The sequence below is a fragment of the Dreissena polymorpha genome, chromosome 14 (assembly GCF_020536995.1).
Source record: "Dreissena polymorpha isolate Duluth1 chromosome 14, UMN_Dpol_1.0, whole genome shotgun sequence".
NCBI lineage: Eukaryota > Metazoa > Mollusca > Bivalvia > Myida > Dreissenidae > Dreissena > Dreissena polymorpha.
The window spans coordinates 57,366,153-57,388,204 of record NC_068368.1 but is presented as its reverse complement, the minus strand read 5'-3'; the positions used below and the strand labels follow the sequence as shown (position 1 = coordinate 57,388,204).

The following is a 22,052-nucleotide window of genomic DNA, read 5'->3' as shown; positions in this document are numbered from 1 at the left end:
ATGTATTAAGCCCCGTCCCTGCAGTCTGCACAGGCTAATCTCGGACGATACATTACGCGCATGTATTAGGCCCCGTCCCTGCAGTCTGCACAGGCTAGTCTCGGACGATACATTACGCACATGTATAAGCCCCGTCCCTACAGTCTGCACAGGCTAGTATTGGACACTACATTACGCACATATATTTAGACCCATCCCTGCAGTCTGCACAGGCTAGTCTCGGACGATACATTTCACGCATGTATTAAGCCCCGTCCCTGCAGTCTGCACAGGCTAGTCTCGGACGATACATTACGCGCATGTATTAAGCCCCGTCCCTACAGTCTACACAGGCTAATCTCGGACGATACATTACACGCATGTATTTAGCCCCGTCCCTGAAGTCTGCACAGGCTAGTCTTGGACAATACATCACGCACATATATTTAGACCCATCCTTGCAGTCTGCACAAGCAAGTCTCGGACGATACATTACGCGCATATATTAAGCCATATCCCTGCAGTCTGCACAGGCTAGTCTCGGACGATACATTACACGCATGTATTAAGCCCCGTCCCTGCAGTATGCACAAGCTAGTCTAGGACGATACATTACACACATGTATTAAGCCCCGTCCCTGCAGTCTGCACAGGCTAATCTCGGACGATACATTACGCACATGTATTACGCCCCGTCCCTGCAGTATACACAGGTAAGTCTCGGACGATACATTACGCACATGTATAAGCCCCGTCCATGCAGTCTACACAGGCTAGTCTCGGACGATACATTACACGCATGTATTAAGCCCCGTCCCTGCAGTCTTCACAGGCTAATCTCGGACGATACATTACACGCATGTATTAAGCCCCGTCCCTGCAGTCTGCACAGGCTAGTCTCGGACGATACATTACACACATGTATTAAGCCCCGTACCTGCAGTATGCACAGGCTAGTCTCGGACGATACATTACGCACATGTATTGAGCCCCGTCCCTGCAGTCTGCATAGGCTAGTCTCGGACGATACATTACGCGCATGTATTAAGCCCCATTTTCGCAGTGTCAGCCTCAAATTTAAACGCGTTCATAAACTTCCACATCGTGTTTCTTTTGAACTAGGTCCTGTCGGATCCTTTATTCGTGAACATGATCAAAGAATTGACAGTGGAAAAGAACGCTACTTTCAAGGCTGCCAGGATGCTGACATGTGCACGGGACAATCGACTCGTTGCTAAAACTGGCGGCGGATTTGCAATTGCTTTGGTGTCCGGAGTTTTTATATTATTGGTGTTCAGCGATATATCCACGGCTGTTTTAAAATGTGTGCAAGTGTTAAGATCAATTTTTCGGTGATGCGCACGTTGACTCTGTAGCGACTGAGCAGGGGTTCCTCGAAAATATCGATAGATATGCACACGTTTAAATATCCGTGTTTCGTTATACTCATCTTGTCCCATGCACAGTGTAATTTTTGTACGAGTGAGTAGAGGTGTCCGTGACATAATTGATGATAGTGTTTAAAGCTTTGTGCATTTTCATAGATCCCTTTTTGAACATTTACGTGCCCTATATTAGCAAAAGAAATGGAAAAGTTGTTTAAATTAATCAATTGTTTGCAACATTTGTTCACATTATATCATTATATAATATTTGGCCATTAGTTCTTTTCCATAAATACAGGACCACATATTATTGTTAAAGTACTAATGCAGCAGAAGTTTCACTTTGTTTATATTAGAACTCCTTTTCGATGATGTCCCACGTGAACTCTAGGAAATTGAATAGTGGTTTGTTTGTAATAATTGATCGATAGTGTGCAAGTGATTTATCTAAATGTTTGCACACAGTACTTTTCATTTTTAATGTTGAAAATTTAAAATAACATGAGTTTGCTCTTAAATGTGTTCGGGACCGCGCAGTTGTTCGTTCAAGATTTGCGTAATCGCGATTGTTATAATTATGATTCCGGTGTTAATAAGAGAATAATATGATGTTTAGAAAGTCTATAACCAGACAAAAGGGCGATTTCTTAGGGATAAACATGGAAGTGTACATTTCAGCGTCTTTTGTGATTGTTTTTTCGCAACATACTTCGCAAATCATAAATGTTATACGTATATGCCTATATCACACCATACTGTTCGTTATTGGTGGTATTTTTGATGCTAAAATAAAATCCAAATACTGAAAATCCTGATCAATATTTGATCAGAAGATTGGAACTCTTCGTCCTCTTCCAACTTCATGTTCGGAAACGGTTTCACGGAGTAATTAGTTTGCCTGGTCGATCAAATGTATGTACGTGGATTTTGCCTTATCAGTGGACTACTCATAATGAGAAGAATATCTTAGATGACCGGAGGGGTAATGTTATTATTGCTTACCAAAGAGCACAAGGTAACTTTGCGCTCGTAAGGTCTGGGAAAATGGAAACTATAAGCCTATATGTTGTTGCTGCAACATTATTGCCCTGCTTGGTACAAGGTTAGTTTTTGTATGTTGTTCTTGTTTTTTTAAATGAAGCCTTTTATTTACATAAAGTGATAAAAAGTTTTAAAAATAATAGAAAGCCGGTTTAATTTAATTAGTTTTCTTGTTGTTATGCCTAACATTTTTCACTTTTTAAGAAAACCAGTGTTTTGTTATACATTGTTTTTTATTATTACACACGCATTCATCGAAATTTTAAGTTCCCGACAACAGTGCTTATGTTCATGTGTATTTAGTTTATTATTTAGATCTTATGTATTTTTATTTCTATAAATAAACTATTTCTTATAAATTCAATTAATCCATTACTAGTCTGTAATAATGTGAATGGTTCTTTTTTCCGATTTATATAGCTAACAGCTTATCCCCTGACGCCTGGACAAACTGTGGTGGTTACATCTTTGCTATCCCTCCCGAGAAGAGATCGGGGGAATGGGTCTTGACGATTTGTAATAACTACCGACTGCAAGTGGCATCATTCCGCGGACAGAACATGCAGGGCACTAATGCCATGGTGTGGAGTTGTGGCCGAATGGACCTGTTTAAATCAAATAACTATTATATGATGAACAGTAAGTGAATAAATGGTAATATGGTATAATAAATATTAAATAGCTACCATTGGTTATGTTAAATAAGATATGAAATTATATATGATATAATATATGGAAATATTAATAATTTAATATAATTTATGGTATAGATCTAATGAATAACATTATTTGGGAACAATATGTAAGCAAATATTGTTCTGTCAAAAGTTATTGGTAACTCCATAATTTTCAAAGTTTTCAAAAAAACTGCTGGAGGTTCACGCATTAAAAGTATTTTATTGGAATAAGTTAAAAAATAACTTTAAACGCTTACCAACGTCAATATCTGAACGGGGCTAAAAAATAAACTAACATAACAAAAATCAAATCATTACGTTTTGTTAAATATGCATTCTTTATGGAATTGATCGAATATTATAACAAACTTTCAATTATTGTTGTACTTTGTAACTGTTTTCGGCGGCGAATATTGCTCAGATGTGGACGATACATTTATAGTTGACCGTGGTCATTTTGTATCGCGAAATATTGACTGCTATAAAAACTACTTCACGAAACATACACTTAAAATTAATATCGATATGTGACGTTTAGGTTCAGAAGAACGTTCGTCAAACTACAGTTACTTATTTAGAGAGAGAAGAAACCTCGAGACGTCAGCCACCAGACCGAGCGAATCTTTCGCCATCTGTGATGCAAAAAGCAACTCCGCAGGTAAGTAATCAACAAAATAATTATAATTCAATTTATATTGATAATATGCCGATAAAAGTTATCAATATATAATTTTTTGACAATCATATTTAATGCCTATTTCTCGCTTGAAAGGGAATATCGATTGAATTTTCAACGAAATATTGACTTGTATTTAAACAATGCTACTATGAACGCAATCGCACATAAAGGAATTTGATGGATATTAATATTTGTTAGTAAGCGACACGTTTGTGAAATATCATGCATGCTATACTGTAGATTTCAACGAATGGTTCACGATCCCGTCGGTAAATAATACAATATTCTACGTCACAAAGAATGAATCGTCAACTTTCGATGAATGCGGAAGCGCATGCAGTCAATTTGGAACCAGTGCCTCAACAGCGCTTCTGAATAAAACACTGCTTACGGAATTGTCAAGTCTCAACGCAAGCTTTCTTACGGATCATTATTATTATATGACTCGAAATAATACCGGAAATTGCCTGATGATCGTGGGTGGTGAGGGTGGTAAGGCTGCCTTTATGGATCATCTTCCATGTATAACGGGTCACTGTTTTTGTCAGCGAGTTATTCAGCCATCGGTGCTCTCAACACCCGCTACTACAACTAGAAATTTAACTACAACACCCGCTACTACAGCTAGAAATTCAACTACTACCAACGCTTCTAAAAGTTATTCATCACCTGCAACACAGTCTACAACCACGGTTTCTACCCCAACACTATTTACAACCACTGTTTCTACCCAAACAATTCCAAGGACTACGACACATTTTGCGACTACAGCATTCCCCGCCGCGACTTCATTAACCGTAAAAAGACTGGCTGCCAAAATTACACCTACGCTTTCAACTATTGTTGCGACGACTTGCTCCAGTTCAGCAACATTAGTAGCCTCAGCGGTTCCTACCTCTTCAGCATCAGCCAGTGTTCCTTCATCGAAAAGTTCAGGTAAAACGTATTAACCCATTTATGCCTAGTGGACTCTCCCATCCTTCTAAATTGGATCAATTTTATTTCCAAAATTAGAGATGTCTAGTATATTTACTTCTATATTTAGAATGTTTCTTACAGAAATTCCTTAAAGCAAACAGTGCAGACCCTGACGAGACGCCGCATCATGCAGCGTCTCATCTGGATCTACGCTGTTTGCCAAGGCACTTTTTCTAGACGCTAGGCAGAAATGGTTTAATACTTTTTGAAAACATAACACATGAGTGTGTCAAAAAAGGTTTTAACTGTAATCTTTGCGTTAGACTGATGCTGTGTTGCAAATGCAATGTAATAAAAACGAGCGGTATGATTAATTAAAACAATTTATACTTATATTAACTTGTTGTGTATGTTCGTCAGTGTATAGGTACGTTCCCTATTTTTTAAGGTTATTAACACTATTTGCTAACTTGTACGTCACGTGATTAATATCAACTAATTTCTATGTTTAGTTGCTGTAACAATGGCAGTTATGAATCACAATGCCATTAAACTAGAACTTTAATCAAAGGTCATGAACTGCAATGACTTTAAACAAAGTCCAACAAGCAAATAATTAAACTAATGGGGAGCAAGGTTACCCTTTATGTCTGTATTACATTGTCAATGAAGCATCTTGATTGTGGAACTGTTTTGTATTGCCGTCAAGTGTAAAGTGAAGATGTTTCGTATTGCCCACAGATATCGCCACCACGAACCCTTTGTCAAGTACAACCCACACGAACCCTTTTCCACGTACATCCCAATGGGTACCGATAGGATTGAACGAGTTCTTCGTGATCACAAAGGAACAAACGCACGAAGACGCGACGAAGTTCTGTCGCGATGAATTCAATGCCAGCCTCGTCTCTTTCGCAAGCATCAGCAAGTATTTCAAAATCGTCGAGCCCTTATCACTTTCTAGCGACAGCTTTTGGACTGACGGTAATGATATGTTTAAATTTGTTTACAAGTATTTCTTCCACGAGCAAACGCTATAGTGCATATTAGAATTATACTTTTAGAATAATAGAGCCATTTCGCAAACAAGTTGTTCGAGGTTGACTCAATATCAAGGATGCTAAGATAATTAAAAAGCGCATAAGATCGAAATAAGTTTTATAACACTAGAAGATATTTCATCATATTCAAATGTACAAATGTATGTTGAGCAAATGATAATCGTATTTGTATATTTAACTAGGGCATGCGTTGCATGGAATCGCTTTTTGTGCAACTTCATGTGTGCACCATGCACTTGTTTTTCGTATCCATGTCGATTCTGATAATATATGTTTCACCAGATACAAAAATCCATCTTTTATATGGTCCTATATAATGCTTTTCATTTACGTTTTAGTGTGGTGGTGACCCAAGCCTTTTAAAACGCCGAGTATTGTGCTGTATGCACTGTACGGTATCAGGGTGCCTATGCCACGTGACTTTTTCGGATCTGTGTTGAGAGAATAAAGCGCGACCCAGTATAGGGACTTTATATTTCAAACGCGCGGTTGCACTTTACTGAAAAAACACTTATTTGCTAAAAAAGATCACGATACCTATAGAAAACTCTCACGAATGAGCGGGATTATTTCCACTTTATCCCATCAAAAATGGGGAAATATTTACAAAGACATGATTAAAAATGTTAAACTGGGTCGCGCTTTATTCTCCCAACACAGATCTTGAAAATCACGTGGTATAGGCACCGTGGGTATTATATTACCAATTGGTCACTTGCCTCAAATACAAAAGACTAGCGGGTGGTAATAATAATGTAACTCCTCACATCATCGATAACCCAGTATTTAATCATTATGTAAACTATATTGTGATAACATCATCGGTAAAACAATGTTAATTTAATACGTATATTATATTTTTCACATTGAATATAGTGTCTAACAACAACACACGTTGGCATTCGGCATTCCTGATAATGTTTCGGTAGTTCAAATGGTCCTATTCTGGACAGCATTTATTGATGCATATTCATCTTTAGGTACAAACAGTTCGGGCGACCATTGCCTGGCTCTCAACGCAAAAGAGCTTTCTCTGCGGACGATTGATTGCGAACGAAAATATCAAAGCATTTGCACACGATTCCGATTTGCCAGCAACCCTGCAGAGGTAGGATTAACATTTAACACCATTTATTATTCATCGACCTTCTATGTATGTCAGAAATAAAGTATAACGTACATGATATAGTACAATATTACGTTTCTATCAGGTAAGCATTTTAGTTATAAGCTTCGTTTCTGTCTTGTTTAGATTATAGGTAAATACTTTTACTTTTTTTCAGGTTGACATTATAGTAATATGTAACGTTTAAATCAGGTTTATATTATATTTTTCTATTAGGTTAACATAATTGACTCCAATTCTCGGTTCAGTTTCTGTCGGATTTATTTGTTACACTATAATGTTGTCATTATTCTTCAAAACAAAACTTTGAACGGCATTTGAAACATGTTTATGGTTGTAGAATAAAATATGAGATCAATTTTAGTTCAGTTATTTTCAACATAGTTTCACATTTGTCGGTTTTTGTTAAACTGCAGAACATGAATCTTGCGTTTATAATATCATTAACATGTCATATTTTCATGATTAGTTTAAATCTATTTTTTAATGTCGATTGCATCGAAAGCTTAAGTCCCATTTAAACGCTATCAAATCTGCTTCCCGTGAAGAATTTTTCTTGGTTTATTTTGGGATAGCTAAAGAACGCCCAAACGATGAGGCTCGAACCCGTAATCTCGTGGTCGCTAGGCGGAAAAAATAGCAACTACGCCACGGCAACCTATGTTTAATCTATGAAATGAACCTGATATTGAGTAGTTGGGTCTTTGCTTATAGGTTTTGGCGTATGCACCGTTCGTGGAAATGATCAAAGAGATGACCGTCAAGAGGAATGAGACAAGGATAAGTGAACGTAAATACAGGAGCGCCGAGGACAGACGGACGATGGCCAAGGCTAGTGGAGGCGTGGCTCTCGGCCTGTTGCTTGGGGGCTTTGTCCTGGTATTCGTCAATGACATTGTCAGCATGCTGTCTCGGGTGATACGAGACAGAAGTGCGTAGGTATTGGGCTTATATACAGTATACATGCGAGGACATTGCCATGAAATTCATCTCCACTCTGACACGTCTCTGCCATGCGCTGAGTGGATAAGATGACATCGAATAATAGGCCACGTTTAGATGATCGTTCGAAAACAGATCAAATAGGCGCATTGAAAAGCCATCGGTATACGTTTTTGGTATATTCGATAATGATTACATCCAAACGCCTTTGCATGGCGAGCTATTTGATTATTTGAGTCGTGTTCTGAGAAAACTGGGCATAATGCATGTGCGTAAAGTGTCATCCCTGATAAGCGTGTGCACTCCTCAGATGCTATACAAGAACAACACTTTCCGCTGCTACGTGAAATCTAGTTAACATGTACGCGGAAAGTGTCGTCCCTGATAAGCCAGTGAGAATGCACAGGCTAGTCTGGTACTACCCTTCAGGAACAGCCATTCAGCCCAGTTTTCCCAACACGAGACTGATGTATTCATGTTATAAGCTGGTGAGACTGTCTTTTTCTTATGTGTTAAAATATTCAGGCAATACAGAGCTGCCTGTCACATCTAAGACAATGAATTTCTTAAATAGTATGTGCATATACTTAACAACTTATATATAATCGCAAAAGAAGAAACTCACACATTGATGACGATAATCCACATGAGCTCTTTATTTGCAAAAACAAATGATGAACGTTTGAATGCTGAAAGAAACATGTGACTTAGCGTGCCTGTTAATTGTTTGGAACTCGGCAGTGATGAGGATCGAAGTAAATAATATAGAGACGCGACCGAGACGCATCCAATGGGCATCCCCATGGGGTTCCGCGTATGGGAAAGCAATCGGAAACGGGTTTGCCCATTGCACATGCGGCGTATGGGTGGTTATTTATGGTTATTTATGCTAATTAAGAGTGAACATACACTAACATATTCCTCTAATTTGAGGGCTGTGTATTATACAGTAAATAAGTTGAGGCCGAGCGCGAATTTTTTTGGCCACTTTGTCAATATCCAAAAACCTATTTGTTATGCTGTATTGTGAAAAAAAATAACTAATTGATTTCTTAAATTGTTCGTTGATAACTTGGACAATACGTGTAGTACTAACAAGGCGTTTACAATCGGCAGAGTACTGTTAACGCTAACGTGTCCCTTGTTCGATGACAACTATTTCATAGAGGATATGTGTTGGTTTCGGTGCAATATCGATTGTTATTCACGAATGATCATAGAAAATATATGTCTTCTATGAGCACGAGTGAATTAAAATCGATATTCGTCCGAATCCAACACATTTTCTTCTAATTAAAGTCACGTTTTTTTTTCAAAGTGCACTTAGAAAGAGTTGCGTATGTGGACGTTGCGAGCATGCGCGTATGCCTGGTTGTTTATGCTAGTTTACACAATTTGCGGAGGATTCCGGAGATAGTCGCTGCATCAAGATTGGCTCTTTCATGGTGAAAGAACACTTAGATATTTGCTTCATGCGGTGATTGTCGAAAGTAGTGCTTATTTGTAAAACGTTCTCTTTCCCTTCTGGATGAAAAGCCATTTCGCGATCGCGCCCATTCCTTTTGTGGTTATCAACTGTGTTCTAAGTGTGCCTCAACATGCGCGCGCGCGCGTGTGTGTGTATGTGTGTGCGTGTGCGGGTGTGTGCGGGTGTGTTGGTGTGTTTGTGTGGGTGAGTATGTATGTGATGTATTATATAAAAACGTCCAATGTTAAATGATAAAATGATTTATGTTATGTAAACGGATTTTTAATGGACAAAAATAAATGAGAACAAAATGTATAATATAAACGAAAGAAGTAAAAGATGGGACATGGTATTTTAGAAAGTAAACAGTTAAATCGGACTAAAAAGTTTTTGCATCGAACCTGTACCGATACAGCCCTGTGATGTTTCAAATAACAATTTAGTTAACTTCAAGAAATATCAAAACGCGCTCTAAGTTAAGAAAATCATATAACAGACAATTCTAAAATACTATTTAAATCGAATAAATCATATGGAAGAAAATCAGTGCTAAAACTTCGAAACAAGTGCATCAGTTACATAGCAATTTTACTGATAGGATACAATTCCATTTGCTTTTTTGTTTGCAATTTACTCTGAATTAAAGTATAAGAATAAAATCAGATTATAAAGATAGAAATATCTGTTTAACCAGACAAGCGTTCAGTTACGTTCGGTTGTAAATTAAAAAAAAATGTGTATGACGACAAATTTCAACCGAAGTGAGCAGTACATCAAACCGTCGCTATAATTTACAACTTTAGTTTTAAGCGTACCTTTCAAATATGCGTTTTACACAACCAGATAAGACTAATCTGATCAGGCATTCTGCACTAAACAGTCCACGTCTGCGTACATAACCTGCAGTTCTGTATCTTTGCAATTCAATTAGGTTTTGCTGGAGAAGCAAGTTAAGACAAGACGATGGTACAATGGAGAAATCAGTTCCAGGCATTATCAAGTATTTGGACACCTTGATGAAGTCATTTAATGAAGTATTCATATTCGCCCAATATGTTGCTGCGACTATACGTAAATATAACTTTCTATGGGACGCAAGTATTGTCTTTTGAAGACAAAAACTGATGTGATTTGTCAATTGACATTATATTGGGACAACTTAACATTATTTTGGGATTAGGTTATGTTGGCTTTCGTTGACATTATGTTTGGTTTAATGCACAATATGTTGTGTTAACTTTAATTTATGTTGGGTTAAGGTAATAGTATGTTGGGGTAAGTGGGCATGATGTTATATGATGAAGTATTTAAGAGTTGTTATGAAATTGAGCATGCGTACGAGTACTGTATTAAATGAACCATGTTTTGTATTCCAGACCTTACGGCAATCAGCATGCCACTTTTAAAGCAGACGATTTGTTATATTGCATTTTGTATTATCAATACTTGCACAGGTACTTTTAGACTGAAATGTATAAACTTCCTTAAAAATATCGAAAATACCATTTTATTTTATGCTTTGCGGTGGTTTATAGAGAAATATCAGTGAATTAAAACTGATAATTCACTGTTCAAACAGTGAAAATTATCAGTGAAAATTATCGATAATTGTGAACCCCACGCAGTCTTCCACCAAGAAAGAGAACTCTTCAATGAATATTTATATCAACTTACGGAGTAACTTCCCTTGAACATACATGTACACACTGTCGTCATCTTTTTAAGCCTTTACGCTGAAACTTAACAATGAATGAAATGGAAAACGAAGAAATAAATTTTATGTTCTCGGATATTTTTTATTTTGAAGATTATTTTAATGAAAATACAGAAAATCTTAATGAGACATCAAGTTTAGCAGAAGAAACAACAGCAACAGTATCAACAGCAACAGTATCAACAGCAACAAAAGTATCAGCAACACTGTTATCCATAACAGAAACAAACCAAACTTATGGAAGGGCTTCAGAAACAATTTCTGCCGGGATACAGTCATCAACAGCCACTGCAGCAAAAACGGCCACAGCAACAACAATGAAACGGCAGTTTCGAGAAGTCAATATTGACAATTTCCTGAAATGAAAATATGAACACCAAAAAGAAAACAGTAAGTGACATGAAACTCTTCAACCAATTTTTTCTTCATAAACAAGACTCAAGAAATGTTGAAAATATTCCTGCGCATGATTTGAACAATCTGATTTGTGAATTCTTGTTGGGTGTCACCAAAAAAGATGGAAGTGAGTTTACGATTTGAGTGTAAACTCAAATTTCCACGGCAACATTACTTTCAATTTTCACAGCTCGGAAATGGGTCTGTCCCAGAAGAATGTGTTCAATCAACAAGTGAAATCTCCAACACCAACGCCGGATGTTTCGCCTGATTTTCCTGATCAACCACGCTACAAGCGTATCCGTATGATTTCAGACAGTGATAGCGATTAAATAGTTTGTGATAAAATTGGCACGAACACTAACTGTTGATTTTTTTCCAGTTAATTCCATTTAATTGTTATCACTCCTTTCGTGTGCATTTTGTTAAAAATGGCGAAGACATTGTTAGCGTTATTTACGCTATAAAAAAACTCCGCATATTAATACACCAACATGACACAATAAACAAATTGTGTCATCATATCATTATTTATTTTTTAAATGATGTTATCGGTGTTTTTTATCTTTTCACTTGATATGTGTTGCATTGTAAATACAAAAAAGTTATTGTTTAACGTTTGTTTTCTTGTGAACTATTTGCAACGCTTATTGTAAAAGCGGTAATGATATTTTGGGGCACCCAATGGGAAATTGGTTTGAACGGATTGGCAAATGTATAAAAATATCAATATGTGAGCATAAAATAAAAAGAAAATTTGTTGGATTGGGTGGAATATCGATTTTAATTCACTCGTGATCATAGAAAAAATATAATTTTCTATGATCACTCGTGAATTAAAATCGATATTCCACCAAATCCAACAAATATCCTCTATATAATCAGTTGAAAGTACATTTTTCCAAGACAAACCATTTATTCAACAAAATGCATCTGATTATTTAACACGCCTATAGAAGAGAAAACACATGTGTTGTTTTGCTCTGAGTGTTATCTATGTTATTCATGTATTTCCATCCGAAACCCATACAATCATTTCATACAAAATGTGACATAATAATCCTCATAGAAAGAAATATTGTCCGATGTAATTATTTCCCTTATAATGTACGTGTTGCATACTTTTCTCTTTAAAGAGCCAGTGTATTTCATTTCCAAGCGTGTACAGTTTATCTTAACATCAAGTGAAACGCCAAACTGAATCTAATGCAATTTACCTTGTGGAAATCTCAAGATTGATTGTATATTGCTTCAATACTTGGTAGGGAACCTCTTTACTAAACTAAATCAGCGATTTTTTTCACATACACTGACCACTACATGCGTAAATGAGAGCACAACCTGTATACTGGGATTGATATTTGTGACTTCCATAGCCTGGTTGTGGATTCCGGTACTCGCATAATTGCCTGGAACGATATCAACCAATTAATAGTATAATATTAGAGGCGCTACAATTTACTAACTAACCACATCTGAGCCCAATAAAAGATTTATTGATGTAGGAAAATAAAATGTCTAAGAATATTATCAAAGTTGAAGTTTTCTTGAAGACTTACGGTAAAAATAATTTTAATAAAAGTGCATATATTGTTATCAGAGGTTTTCAAAATAGAATTACGAATCTAGTTCAATTTCGGTGACCATCCATATCGCATTAGTTTACTACTTCGCACAGCGGAAACTGCAGGAATTATGGCAACAATTTTAGTAAAACAACCTTTGAAAATGTAATTTGGTTATTCTATTTTCTGGGAAACATATTAACATATTAACGCAATAAAGGCGCAGAAACGCGTAATGGTTCGAAATTGATACGGTTTTATTAATTTTTACTGTCCGCGATGCTTCAGCGCTGAGCAGAAACAACTTTATATGTATACATATATATCAGATAGAATAGATAGAAAGAAATATTATATATCATCAGTATTACTACATGTTAGTCTAAAGCACGACTTGACCATTATTTTGTAATATTTTGATCAACAAAGTTCGACACACACTAAATGGTCAAAGACTTCCTGACATGTGTTTGTAGGGCCAAACTTGTTTAACATATATTGCCAGTATTTTATTGTTGAGAGTGATATAGAAGGCCAACAGTTGTTTGATTTAAACGCGTAAACTTTAAAACCACAACAACACACAAAAATTCATTTTTTAAAAGTACAGCTGTGATCACAATGACTATCAACCATGTTCACTACAGGCAGGTTAGTCACCAGTGGTTGACCGTAGTCCAGGTAAAATAAAATAACGATGCTACTTTACCGCAGATGGGCTCTTCAATTTCGGTCTTTAAACGAAAGACAAACAATACATATTGAGGGGTTAGGGGAGCTTAATTAATAATTCTAACTATAGCTCCAAAGACTAAAAGCGCGCGTTATAACAAAGCATAGCAAATAAAAGAAGAAGCGCGCTAAAGGTAATTAAATATATTCACGTTACAAACATTGGTAATAATGAATGTTCAAGCATTGTAACAAATTCAAAGATATGCATGCATACAAAACCAACAAGATAATGTCTATCTATCTATCTATCTATCTATCTATCTATCTATCTATCTATCTATCTATCTATCTATCTATCTATCTATCTATCTATCTATCTATCTATCTATCTATCTATCTATCTATCTATCTATCTATCTATCTATCTATCTATCTATCTATCTAGCTATCTATCTATCTATCTATCTATCTATCTATCTATCTATCTATCTATCTATCTATCTATCTATCTATCTATCTATCTATCTATCTATCTATCTATCTATCTATCTATCTATCTATCTATCTATCTATCTATCTATCTATCTATCTATCTATCTATCTATCTATCTATCTATCTATCTATCTATCTATCTATCTATCTATCTATCTATCTATCTATCTATCTATCTATCTATCTATCTATCTATCTATCTATCTATCTATCTATCTATCTATCTATCTATCTATCTATCTATCTATCTATCTATCTATCTATCTATCTATCTATCTATCTATCTATCTATCTATCTATCTATCTATCTATCTATCTATCTATCTATCTATCTATCTATCTATCTATCTATCTATCTACTATCTATCTATCTATCTATCTATCTATCTATCTATCTATCTATCTATCTATCTATCTATCTATCTATCTATCTATCTATCTATCTATCTATCTATCTATCTATCTATCTATCTATCTATCACAATTTGGTACAATTAGGATATCGGTCGATCTTTTTCCGTACCGTTTGCTCTAACTCTGAACGACCGCACAAGGCCGTCTCTTCCCTTACTCACATCTACTACAAGTCCTAAAGGCCAATGACCACGAATAGATGTGTCGTCGCATACGAGAACAAGATCATTAAATTCTATATTTTTCCGACTGTTATTCCGTTATTCTGGCGTACCGGGAGATACTCCTTAAGCCATCGTCTCCAGAAAATGTTTGCCAGGTACTGAACTTGTATCCACCATCGCTTACAATAGTAATCTCCCTTCTCAAATTCTCCAGTACCCAGTTGTTCGAAACCTGGGTAAATTTTAACCCTGGGATTTAAAATTTACGATTTTATAATGTTATTAAATCTTTTTCACAGAATATGCTGTCCTATTTATAGCTTGACGACGTGTCGGCCATTTTGCTTTTACAATGGATTATGGGATATGTGTAAAAGTTAACCAGTGGATAAACTTACCCAATATGGATAGTTATCCAGCCTGGGTAAATATTTCCAGCAACGCATTTATCCAGCCTGGTTAGTTACCAAGCTTGGATAACTTTAACCCGCGGTTAGCGCTAAGCAAGGGGTTAAAATAACCTAGTGTACGAACAACTGGGTCCCGGAGGTAAACATCTATTCGGGCGAATTTTGTTCGGCGACAGCGAATTTGGATCACGGGGATCATCACTTATCTGTGCAATCGGTCGGTCATTCAAAATATGTTCTACTTCAGTGTGGAGAATTGACAGCGCCTCATCGCCCAGCAATAAACCAGTTTCACAGTGCTACCGCTTTTGCTATTTTTAGATATCATGTGACGCGTCGAATTTCAGAACGAGGCTGAACGTGTATTATTCTTTGGAAGATGTATCGATGATTATAAACCAGTTGGTTTTTATTAATAACATTTGGGATTTTCATTTGCACTGACACTGGTTACAATTACGGCAAACCTACGCATACGCGCATGTGTTGTTTAGTCAATAAATTGATGAGGGGGTATAAAATAAACATTCTGACATCTAATTCATAGTTCAAAGCCTGTATTTAGTACGTCTAGTGTGTACGTGTATATACGTTTTATTTAATCTTTATTAAAATTCAATATACCCATGATCATCGGAGCAAACTTGGTCTTAAGAATAAACATTGATAATTGCACAAAACAAATATATACATAAGTCACATAATACAACACGTTATTATATAACTTAAATTCTCAAAGGTATGTTTGTTGGTCTGTAATATTTTTTCATGAATGATCGAACGTGTAAGATGTGTGTTGACTCAATCACAAGAAAAATCAATATAAAATGCAAAGCACTTGACAATAGTTAAATGTTATGTCATTTTTCTTTTAAGTTGAATTAATTTTCTTTTACATTGAAAGACAATATTGAAGAATTATTGTATACAGGTGAAAAAAAACGAACGTAGAGCAAACTGAACTGTCTATATGCATGCACCTTGATTTCTCTTTAAACGTGATTATGAGTGATAAATAACTGTCACTTTATGTCATAAAACTCTTTTATCAGTAGTTTTCGGAAACATTATTTAACCCCATTGTGGTCAAACGAAAATGCTTGTTAAAATTGTGTTCTTCCAGACATTAACAAACACTCTTTATAAGACTACCGGTACGTAATGACGGAGTTTTATTGTATCGATACTGCTAAATATGTTTCGTGTTAAGCATACAGTTTTATAAATATTTCAAATTAATAGGTATTAAGCACTTAATTATATATCCGAACATTCTTTCACAAGGACAATCGTTCCTACACTAATTTTGTCATAGGCGAACATTCGTTCATACGTTGTTTAAACTACCCGGACATTCATTCCCACGTTATTTTGACATCCCGGACAATCATTCCAACTTTATTTTGACAGACCGGATATTCGCACTTACATAGTTTTCACGCCCCGATTTCTGCAAGGTTTCGAAAAGTACAGTCATCAGTGTAAGTAGATATATTCGAAAAAAAAATTAACGTTAACATTCTCATGATCACGAAGTCTTACAACAGTATAAAGTATAACACAAAATATGAGAAAAATATATATAAACAAGAAATGTGTTTGTGAAACACTATGTTTCCATATATTTGACCTTTGACCTTGAAGGATGACCTTTACTTTTCACCACTCAAAATGTGCCGCTCCATGAGATACACATGCATGCCAAATATCAAGTTGCTATCTTCAATATTGCAAAAGGTATTCAATATTGCAAAACAAAACATTATTGGTAAGCTGCTTTAGTTTTGGTCAAAATCTCAACACAAATTATTACAATTTCATTTGCAGGTCTTCAAACTGATGATATGGAATGGGAGAAGAACAACAGTCGAGTATGGCCAAAACTGAGATATTAGAACCTTGTGGACTACTTGATCCATGCCAAGGCATATGATGGGAAGGAGATGAAGTCTTTCAGGGCGCTTTATGGATACAACTATGGGCATAATGGATGGATAGGCGATATCTGGTCCATAGTATGCAACGACATTACATACACTAAAGCTACCGTATCTCCTAGTCAGCCAGGTGTGGGTCGGAAGGACTATAACGCATGGATAGCCGTTTCCAAAACTGTGTCTGTGGAGACCGGTCATTGCAGTTGTCCAGCCGGAATGCTAGGTCATGTAGCCACATATCTGCCATTATTTATGTTATTACCCGAGCGTGATCCCATTGTGTAGGTGGCGAAACCTGTACTGACAAGCAGCGTACCTGTGGGAAAGAGGCAGCTCAGGTCCTTTGGCATGACAGATTGGCAGACATGACATTTGACAAACCGAGTCAGTTCGAGTTTCAGATAGCTGCGGATTGTATTGGACCAAAGACCAGTGACCTTCCTCGAACATAACAATTTATTGATCACATTAAATTGAAGGAATTCGTTGCTAGCTCTAGCATTGCATTCATGGTCTGTGGGAGTGCAGTGGAACATAACTCTACAGTGTTCTCCTTGCCCCAGAAATTTCTAACGAAGCTGAAGAGGATATCCCGCATGGCGAACACACCATCAATTGTGTGTGCCCAGAGTCACTTCTTCTGTCATGTCCCAAGTGCCACACTTTTTATGAAGCGTACGTGCAACTGACTGTCTCATCTAAGTTAGAGAAGGCGAAAAAATAGCAGAACAACAGTACATATACCAAGCCTACATGGATCAGGTTCTTCCTCGGATTAGGGAATTTTACTTCTGTCATCTGCTCGTTCGCTTGACAGATGAATTCCCATCAAAACGTTTGAAACTGTCATCAGAGTATAGGTCTGTGTGTGGCTAAAAAAAGTGATACGATTTTTGCTAAATAACACCAATAGCAGTATTGTGAAAATTGCTGTTATTTGGAATAATTGTTTTACAGTAAGCAGTGAAAAATGAATTAATTTTTATTATTTAAATTATACTGAATTGCAAAATGTAAATGAGCAATGTTGTCTATTTGCTTATGATTTTGATTCTGAACTTCATTTGTTTTATTGCTATTGTATTAATTTGCATTAAGTTTTGTAAGTCTTGTTTTTGAGTAATATTTTTTATCTTTAATGTCTTAAATTCAAGTTCATTTTTCATATTTTATGTCGACCACACAGATTAAACTGAAGAAACAACAATATATAAATAGTGCATCAATTCAGTGCATACAAGAGAAATAAGATTAAATTCAAGTAAATGTGCTGCATTTAAAATCAAATATGTGATCAGTTTATGGCATCTAATGTCACATAGATAATTGTTCATTCAATGATAATATCTTTGACCAATGGCCCTTTCATGTTACAAATAGCCAAAACAACATGTATAGTTTTATCTGCATTTCTCAACAATTTAACATTACATTTTGTAGACAAAAGTCTGTAGGACTTCATCAGTATAATGGCTCTTTTTACGTAAATTCAGTGGGCAGCTATCTTTCTGGAGACGACTGTTTCTTCCTCTGAAAGTTGTGATCTACCCTTCATGAATGCAGAAATTGTCTATTTTACACGTGGACTACACCTGTCCTCACCAGTTGTAAATCCACGATCTACCATGACCTCGTCATCGGGAAGTAAATAGTGAAATCTACACTTCGTTGTTATTTATTTGTCACTTGCTCCCCCCCCCCCCCCCATACAATGGGAGAAAATACATGACGTAACCGATTGGAGCTATTGCGATTAAAAAATTTGCAGTCGTGAAGCTTTTGTAGGTACTCCATGTTTGTGCTCTTGCTTTCAATGAGAATGACCGCTGTATATATATTTCAGAGCAATCAATTTTGCACGATGTCTTGGGAAAATGTTAAACAAATGTCTTCGGTTATGTTCTTCGTTTTGTTTCACGAGGTAGCCAAACAATGGACTTCGATAAGTGTTCCGACATAATGTCAATCCATGAATGATACACTTTACTTATTAACTGACGAAACACTCTGAAGCGTCTACCAATGTCTTCAAATATCAGTGCCAATCTTAGTCGCAGCAAGACTGACAATATCTGGTTAGCCACATTCATTTTATAGGGAAGCTCTTGGCCAAACTTACTCAATGTTGCCACCAGTGTCAGGAAAGTTGCCAAACTCAATCCATTGTAAAACTGGGAATCAGAATCAGTTTCAATATATTCCGCACCGAATTCTGGAGAGTTATGTTGTGTAGAGGCGTTCCGAGTTTTTTCGCTGTATCAATAGCTGTGGTCAAGTGAAACAATATCTAAAGTATGTATGCTGCAATCAACCAACTTAGGTTTGCTGGCATTTTTGCACATATTGCTATGACCTATGTCAATGCGTATTAACACTTTGTTGTACAATGTACATTGGGTACAAATGTCAATGTCATTATAAATCATTGTTTAGTTTATAATTATTAAATGCCATATTATCATAATCAATATATAAATATATTGATGATAAGTTTTATGCATATTATTAATTAATTCATCATATTATAAAAATTACATTAGTCATAAATTACATTTAACTCTCAAGTATTTCGCGGTATTTTCTCTTTTCCGCCATCTTGAATGTTTATTATTGTATGACGTCATTCATTGAAATTGTGCTAAATCATATGCCATTCATTGAAGATTTGCTTAGTCATGTGACGTCATTCATTGAAACATGCGTATGACGTCACCTTACTACGGGTATAAATAGGGTCAAACTGTCGTTTGGTTTCAGTTCCGTTTTGGTACTCAGTGGATCAGGAATGGATAACGAGGTTAGATGACTAGATTTATCTTTTAGGATTAGATAATGAATAAACATCAGATATGAAACTTGAGAAATGATTGTTATGTAAATAAAAACGATATTTAATTTATGCAGTCTTTTATTTTACTTAACTCAGTAGGATAATTTGTGATGTTGGCACCGTCTGACGGCCACCAGACGGACCGACATTACAATATCCGGGTATTTCTGACAGCACACAGATACACACTGTTCATTGTCAATGCATTGTTCATTCAGACTGAAATCTAGTATTTTAGAAGCCACCATTTTACAAGGTAAGGTATCTTCATCTGTCAAGGCATGCTTAAGAGGTGTTTCTGAATGAATGTCCAGTACCGGCTGTTTTTCCTTAGGGCAGACAGTTTCGCTCTCTTCTAATGGACGTCGTATCAAGGGTCTTCGACCAGGGGTCTTTGGGTTAATTTGCTGATATCCCATCTCAAGAACAGGTACCGGGTTCTGCTCAGTGGGGCGGCCATCGATAAAAGTGCTTGGAACAGACCTGAAACCATATGAAAGAATATTAATTACTATGTTATCGTTCATACATCTTAATAGTGTTTACATATGAAAACATGATTTAAGTTTCCACATGGTAAACGTATACCCATACTGCATTTAGCTATTGCATTGTATTATTACTTAAGGTTACAACTTATATTTGTATACGTTAATGCAGGTACATGTATATCACCTGTATGTGAAACAGAGTACACTTTATACAAGAGATTCAGTATATAACTTGTGCAAATAATTAACAGTTACTTTTTGTATAGGACTATGTTTTGCTCCAAATATTGCCAGTATAAAAAGTAGCATCATCATTCTGGACTTATAAGTTAATAAAGAGTCATTTAGAAATTAATTAACAGCTTATGGCAATATTTAATGTTCAATATTGAATAAATGACAGGTGATTAAAGCCAGTCTTTATTATTATAAATATAACTGTCACTTACCACTGATATGGCGGATTGAAATCTTTCCTGTTGATAGATTTCAACCACTGAAGACGATTTTCCCCTTCGGTCGGCATACAATCGAATTTGAATGGAATTTGACACGGACAATCCTTGGAAATTAAACCTTTGTGCACTTCACACGGTCCATTTTCCCAGTAATACAAAAAAAAATATTGTTAATACAGTTAACGACAACACATATCATTCCACCAACACGTTTAACCGGCATTTTGTCGAGATTCCCTTTATCGTTTTCGAATGTTCTTTGTTTTCACTTCCTTAATGGCGGCTGGAGATTTGAAGAGTATTTATCAGGGGAGATAATTCGTGCAGTCGATTCAAATAGAATCGTCTATTGTGAAAAGGATATATTGTTCGCGTACTACGGATTTCAATGGTTTTGTTGTAGTATAAAGTTGTGTGAACTACCACCCGGATTGAAATACAACGAGGTGTCAGTGTTAATAATTGCTATCGTGACGGGCCTACTATATAAGTATTTAATTTCCGTGAAACGTTAAGAGCGGAAATATTTCAACGACTATATAACTCTCCATATAAAAAAACTGGATAATCAGTACACATTTCAACAAAATAAACATATTTATAAATATTGCAATACAGTGTTAGCTATTCCAGCATGTAAAGTAATCACTGCTTCAAATTCTGAAATGTTGATAGTACTAATCGAAATATGAACGAAGATAGGGCATATTTTAATTCGAGGTATGCATGATTTTGTAGACACTTTCATTCCCGTTAAAGGGCACGTTGGATAACGGAGACTCTCAACAAATGGGCACTCTGATATTCGAGCTTTATCTTCTACTTGAAATTCGTTTATGTATTGTGATACTATTCTTACGAAGGTGTTTTCTGTTTAAGCATGTAGATTAATAACTATGCTCAAAACACTGACATTTAGTGTTCAATGAAATATGAACGAAGACAGAGCATGTTTTAAAAGATGGTATGCATGATGTTGTAGACACTTTGATAATGGACACGTCGGATAATGGAGACTTTTAAAGCCACACAACTTATTTGGCATAGTGAATTTAAGTATAAATAAGAAACATATTTTATCTATGCCAATTATAATATATCTGGTGGTTACAAGGTAGAAATCCGTCTTTTTTGCCTTTTAAAACTTAAAATTTATCTCGTTTGTCGAACTGGACGTATACGTATAGAAATCATACTTTAGGTTGGAAAAAGCGGTACCGTCAAAAAAT

At 36.0% G+C, this 22,052-nt stretch overlaps 1 protein-coding gene across 1 annotated transcript in view; it reads left to right on the top strand.

Moving 5' to 3' along the window:
- Window positions 1–22,052, top strand: part of LOC127857395 (uncharacterized) — a 166,923-nt gene that overhangs the window by 98,749 nt on the left and 46,122 nt on the right. The window lies entirely within an intron of this gene.